Raw genomic sequence first — 7,324 nt, 5'->3', positions numbered from 1 at the left:
GTGGCTCATGCCTATAACCCCAGCACTCAGGGGAGGCTGGGGCAGGAGGATGGCTGTGGATTTCAAGTCAACCTGGGCCGCAGGGTGTGGCTCTGTCTCAAAATAAAATCAATGAATTCATTAAAAAAAAAAAAAAAAAGGCTCCTAAGACACTGGAGAAAAAGAAAATCAGAGGCCACAACTGTCGCTCCCATGCTGAGAATGAAAGTGAGTCCAAAAGGTGATTTATGGCCGGCTCATGTTTTAGGAGACTCGGTTTCTGGGACACCCAGCCCATTTCCTCCCGGCAGAGCCACACACCCCGGGAGCAGGCATTTGCTGGATGCTTAGCTCTAATCTCTCATTCTGCTCTGTGGTTCTGCACTGGGAGTCTGGCCTGCCAACTCTCCAGCAGGCTCTGTGCCACGGAGTGCTGAGCAGAGAAGAAAGGTTGGGGAGGGGAGACAAGGCCCGCTTTCTTCCTGTTGGCTCTCTGGTCCTGCTGTCTGCCTGGGCCTCCACAGGCCCTCTTTTCCACCCTGGCCACGATGGCTTCGACTTCCGGAACGGTTATTTATTCTAAACCTGCAGAGTGACCACCGCTCAAGGGTGCAGGTATTAATAATTCTGACCTCTTCCCATGTCTCCCCAACCCTCAGGGCTGGTGATATTTCCTCTGGCAACTAGAACCATGATATTTACTACAGTTCGCCCTTCAGTTCCTCAGTGTTTGCTTAACAATTTATGTTAAATTCTCTGCATTAAAATAACGGACGTGGCTTCTGTCTCCCAGCTGATATACAATTAATTCTGTTGTGGGTTTAAATTAGAGCATGTTAGAAAGCTTTTTAGTATAAGCTAAGGTCCAATGCCATGTTTAGACTGGGAATATCTCGCTTGCCCTTATACACACATCCGGCTGATAGCTTTGAAAAGGTCAAACTGGCTTTGCCTCCACCTGGTTTAAACCATACAGTGGTGGGTTCCCCTTTGGATGATAAAGGTCAAGCCCCCAGCACTAGGTCTCTGTTATGGTCTCCTTACCTCCTACACCCATCCTCCCAACCAGGCCTTTTTGGACTCACCACTCAGTTTTCCATGCCCTATGCTTCTGCTCAGACTTCCGCTTAATATTTATCCTTCAAAGTCCATCTCAGATGTCGCCCCTTCTAAGAAACCTTGTCTGTCTCCACTCTCCCTCTAACAGTTAAACATCCCAGCTCTATCCTCTGTGTACCCAGGGGTAAGTACCTTCCCTACCAGACTACGAGCTCCTTGAGGCCAAGCTAGGCATCCCAGTTCATCACTGTTTTAGCTCAGCACTCTAGTAGTCCTTCACAATTAATGGCTTATAATGACTTGTAATTTTCCCATTGTCTGTTTTTTGCTTATACAATTGAGACAAAGAGCTCGGAGCAGAGGGTGGGGACCCTCAATGTTTAGGAAACTTGGAAACTCACTTTCTCTCCACCTCTGTTTGGAAGAAACACTTCTCCAAACACAAGGCTGTTTGTATGTCTTTGCATTCAATTACATCCCTAGGAAGTGAAGACATTCTAATTGCCTGAGTGCGGTGCCAAGGAGGGCTGAGATCACCCAGAACACAAATCTGCAGATAACAGAGAAGTAAACAGGGCCTCCTAGGACTCTGGAAAGAGAAAAGGGGTCCCTCTAGCCGGGGCAGACACTACGGTACTGAATCATCTGCTCTTTAAAAATCAATTCTTTTTATTCTTAAGAGATGGGAGTCCTGCTATGTTTCCAGGCTGGCTTCAAACCCTTGGATTTAAGGGCTCACATTGCCACGGTTCTCAAGTAGTTGGGCCTTCAAGTGCATGCTACTGTGCCCATCTGTGTCCATCAAAGTCAAACAAGAGCCCTGATCTTGCAGGAAGGTAAATGATCTATGGATCAGAATCTACAACTCAACTCTTTCTTGTCACTGGCTATAGGGATATAGACTCTTTTTTTTTTTTCTTTTTCTTTTTTGGTTTTTTTGAGACAGGGTTTCTCTGTGTAGCTTTGCGCCTTTTCCTGGAACTCACTCTGTAGCCGAGGCTGGCCTCGAACTCACAGAGATCCGCCTGGCTCTGCCTCCCGAGTGCTAGGATTAAAGGTGTGCGCCACCACCGCCCGGCAGGATATAGACGCTTAACGTTCCCAACTGACTGTACCACCAGGGTGATGGGAGGGTTTTCTGTCCCACATCTCCAGAGTCATGTCCCCACTGCTGGCTAGCCACACTGGTGACTCATCATTTGATGCCTTCTCAAAGAGCAAAGCTGCCCAAGGAACTCCTGCGGCTACGGTAACTTGTGGGAACCTGGAGGTCAACAGCAGGCAGGGTAGCCCAACACCGGTCAAGGCCGCTGTGTGGTCAGCACGGCGGAAGTGTGGCCAGAAAGAACAATGGCAAGGAGAAGAGGAGGGAAAGAGAAGGGGAAGGGAGGGGGAGGGGAAGAGAAAGGGAAGGGAGGGGGAGGGGAAGAGGAGGGAAAGAGAAAGGGAAGAGAAGGGGAAGAGAGGGGGAGGGGAAGAGAAAGGGAAGGGAGGGGGAGGGGAAGAGAAAGGGAAGGGAGGGGGAGGGGAAGAGAAGGGGAAGAGAGGGGGAGGGGAAGAGGGGACGAGGAGGCAGCAGTGCCTCAGCAGCAGCATGCCTTCTGGACCTGTAACCCACCTCTTGTTCTACGAGCCAGATTGTAGCAGACAATCTGCACCGAGGGGAGATGAGTCGGTTTTGTCAGAAGCAACTGTGGCCTCTCTCAGACAGTGGTGTGTTTTACACACACAGCTGCAGCTTGACACTGGAGACGTCACAAGGACTCTCCTGGATCTTACCGCAAATAAAAATGATCACCTGACTCAATCCCAGGAGTGCTGACATCTATTGGTTTCTGGAACTTGGTGAAAACCTGGTCAGTTGTGAAAATCAACTGGACAGATCTGCCTTTGGTTTGTTATTAAACGTAGCACGAAGAAGGAAGTGAGTTAACAAAACAAAAGGATACATTTCTTAATCCAAAAATGATAGCAGCAGGTAAAATCTTTAATAAAATCTTCCTTATGAAGTGGAGAGCATTTCATATGAACTATTTCGAAAAACTTCACAGGACATTTAGATGGTGGGCTGGAGTCCTCCCTCATCTTTCCAGGGCCATTTCCCACTCTCTTTACCCAGCACTGCCCCAGGAGATAAAACCTACAGACAGTCGGTGGGCACTGGGGTTCCCAGCTACCCACTGGGTTTTGTTCATATGGATATGATGGAGAAAGCCCTCCGGGGTGCTGTCTACAGCTTCTGCATGGTCGTGTCCAAAGCCACCCCATAACTAAGCAGAATCTCAGCTTTCCGACTTGTTTCACAATGATCGTCCTTGACTTAAGTTCACCTCTCTCCATCGAGAGGGCCCAGGGTGCGGCCAGTTTTGCTGTTCCTAGTGCCAGGTTACTGCATGGTATATCCACGTGATTTTCCTACACCAACCCATGCATAGCTCTGGAAATGCTCTCCCCATAAATAGATCTTATTTTCAGTAAGGCCATCCCTATCCAGTCAGTCCGTAACTAGGTGATGCTATATTGCTCCAAATTGAGGGAATATACTCTTTTTTTGGAAGTCAACTTTCCAGAAAATTTGGTAATACGCAGAGTGCTAGCAAAAATCATGAATGCTCCAGCCGCATACCGGAGCCTCTCATGTGTTAGATGTTATCCCTTAAGTTGCTGTGTTACAGAAGGTCTAGAGAGTCTAGCACAGCAGGTAGGCCAGGCAGAACTAGTAGCATTGGGAGGTGGGTAATAGGATCCTAACTAGTTACCTACCATAGGGAAGGGTTGGAATTTTCACATTTGATGCACCTCAGCTGATATTAGTCTAAGCAATGTATCTATTTGCACCTTCGGGTTACCAGAAAGTTCATTTCTATGGTTACCTAATGTACTCAGAAAGCAGAAATGCAAGCAAAACATTAGCAGAGAACAGATGTTGCCTTGTACACATGATGAATGAGCAACAACCTTTGCATTTCTTCGTCTCTCCCAAATGAACCAAAAGAGAACCAGTGTTAAGCCTCTGACAGAATGGGGAGGTTATTGACAAGCCCAGCAAATGAACCAAGTTTCAAAGGCTGCCCAATGCCACCAGGTGGTTTTTGGAACTGTGACATTTGCATCCAAGATTGTGTCTGTGCTAAGCATTTCTGCATCTCTTATGACAGTCCTTTCTAATCCTGGACTTTGCATTCGGAACTTATTTGTTTGAGCATACAAAATAAAGCACTGTTTTATCCTTAGCCACACACAAGAAGTTTCTTGATTCTTTTGGAGCTGATCTTGGATAACATAATTAGCTATTTCTTTTCTGAAACGTAATTATATCACATATTCTCATATTTCCTTCTGCTGCTTCTATGGTGACACCATTTACATATCTCGAGTGACGAGTCATGAAAAGCGGCCATATGTTTATTACATATACTATCTGGATTTCTAATCCTATTAACTTAAGACATGGGCAATTGAATAAATTCTTATTCACTAAGTCAGAAATTTTAAATAACTATTTTGTTAATGAAGCATCAAATGTAAGCAATGGAATACCTAATGATTTTTGCAGACTTTGAAAAGGGATCTTTAGGGATAGGATAATGGATGAGCGCAAACGAAAGTCCATCCCACAGCTGCCAGGTCAAAGGCATCAGGGGCAACGGCCAGGATTAGGAAGCAAAGACAGAATGGAGCATCTGTATAAAAACCAGCTAAGCGACAGCAGACCCAGAAAGCTACAGAAAAACTAGTCTAATTATCACAGATCTACAATGTGCATGGAAGCCATGCATTTAACATGAATGTCAACGTCAGCCAATATCTACAATGTGATTCATACTTTCCTCTTCTGTCCAGTCTTTTACCACCAAGGCTGATTAAAAAGGATATTCTGTCTTGATATAAAGGTAAGTTCTTCTAAGTTGATTTGATGAGTCTGTTTCCTTAATCTAACACACAAAGTAATGAAATCAAACACTTTTCTCTATTAACAAAAAAATATGATGCCATTAGCCTTTAATTAAACCACCATCTCTGGAAATAGGAAGGTTAAAAAAAATTCAATGAATTAATTGGGCCAACCATTCTTCCCTGAAGACACTAGCCAGGCATTCAATAATTACTTGAAATAACATTAATAAAACTAAATTATCAAGGTCCATCTAATACTTACTAATCTTAGAAAATATTTCCAGAAAAGATTGATATTTGTTCCACTTAAGTGAGCAAACAAATTGTTTCTAAATTTGCTGTGTCAAAATTCTCTTAGAACTGTGGCTATCCTAAGATTACCTTAGTTTCCCCGCCCATATGTTCCAAAATGCCCATGGAAGGTCCCAAGACAGGGACATAAGAGAGCTAGTTGTGCTGGGAATGAAATTCATGTTCACTCAATTTCCAAGAGGGAAGACTCAAACTACAGTCAAAGTTGATGTGAAATGGGCAAGCAAAGAAACCCTCTGTCCACCTACAGAGATACCTAACGGGGCCCAACAATTCACCACTGCCTTCCAGTGAGCTCCCACAATTCACCACTGCCTTCCAGTGAGTTCCCACAATTCACCACTGCCTTCCAGTGAGTTCCCATTTACTACTAAGGAGCAAAAGTTGTACATTCTCCTCTAAATGTGCTGCCCCAGCAAATCTTTGCCCAGAAGATGCCAACCTGGCTTCAGGAGCTGTATTGGCTCAAGGACCAGACACGGCAATTCTAGGGCTGCCTTTTTAAAATGGCCTCAGGGGACTTTTAGTCAGAGGCAGACAACAAGCAATTCAATACAAAGGCATCAGACCAATTTGTTTTCCAAGTTAAAAAAGAAATCCTGCTGATGTTACAGTCTCCAAAAGTCCTGAGACTGGGCCATCTGGAGTCTCAGTGTGGCCTGCTTCTAATTACAGCAGGAGATGAGGGGGCAGCGAGGTCAAAGGGGCCTTCAGGGTCTGTGAGAGCTGTGTCCTTCCTGGTCTTGACCCTTCCTTCAGGGAGCCTTTTGGAAGGGAGTCACTCACTGCTTGGTGCAAACTGACATTTGCTGGCATGTATTAGGTCTCACAGTCTTGTAACAGCCTCTGGAAGCCACTTCAGCTGTTATGGGGAAACTTTAAAAAAAAAAAAAAAAGGCGGCTTTATGTGGAATTGATGTCCATTGTTTTCCTTAAGCCTTATCTCTTCAATCCAAATGAACGCATGCATATTGACTGTCTCTGTCTGATTATACACAAGTGATTCAAGCCAGACCAAGTGGTAGACACACACACACAGTTAAACTTCATGCACAAGGGTGAGTGCTATGCCTACAAACTCCTTTGAAACTCACTTTCGGTTGGCAATGTAACTTAGCAGGAGAGTGGTTGCCTATCACACATTATTAGGCCAGGGGTTCAACTCCCAGTACCATGAAAACAGGTTCCAGGGGCTAGGGAGATGGCTTATTGGGTAAAGGATCAGGACGCACGTTTGCATTGCTAGCACCCAGGTAAAATCTGGGCCTGGAGATGGGTACCTACAGGCCCAGCACTGTGGCGAGGGAGAAGACAGGTTGATTCTGGGACTTGCTGAAACAGCAGACTCCAGGTTTAGTGAGAGACCCTGCCTCAAAAAAATAGTGTAGAGAATGACAAAGGAGGACATCAGACAACTGGCCTTCACATGTGCATGTGTAGGTGTGTACATCTATACAAACGTGTACACATATACAGACACACACATCATCCAAACTTCTATTTAAAAGTATTTTTTCTCTTTTCCATGGAAATATCAACTTTTGTCATAAAAATTAAAGGAAACATAACAGATGACTCCTGCTGAGCAGAGCTGTGCTAGTTGAAGTGACAGGGAGTTCAGAACCTCCCTTCTGGTCTTCCTCTACTCCCTTTAGAGGTCCTAGAAACATTTCCATGGAGCCCCAAGGCCCTTCACAACACTGTAAAAGCCTACGCTGCAGAACTTCAGTAGGAAAAGATCTGCCATCTGATGTGGAGGACCGGGGCCCGGGGTTAAATGGCAGATAGCGGTGCCCATTCCCGGGCTGAGGGCATTTACGCCAGAGCTCCAAGATGCACAGGGTTAGGAAGCTGGACAAACAGGCAGACGGTGCTATGAACAGAAGCTGTGGTGGACAGGAAGAAGAAGAACGTGAATGTTAAGCCAAGGAATCTGTACTTTTTCTAAAGGAAGCGTTGGTTACTGGAAGCTTGGAGAGGGATAATGAGGGTTATGATGTGAAAGGTGGGCACAGTGGTGACACCGAGTTTATCCTGCAGAATGGAACAAAATCTCAGGACTCGGTTATCACAATGG

Source organism: Peromyscus eremicus, chromosome 14 (assembly GCF_949786415.1).
Source record: "Peromyscus eremicus chromosome 14, PerEre_H2_v1, whole genome shotgun sequence".
Lineage (NCBI taxonomy): Eukaryota > Metazoa > Chordata > Mammalia > Rodentia > Cricetidae > Peromyscus > Peromyscus eremicus.
Note: the sequence above shows the minus strand (reverse complement) of the source record.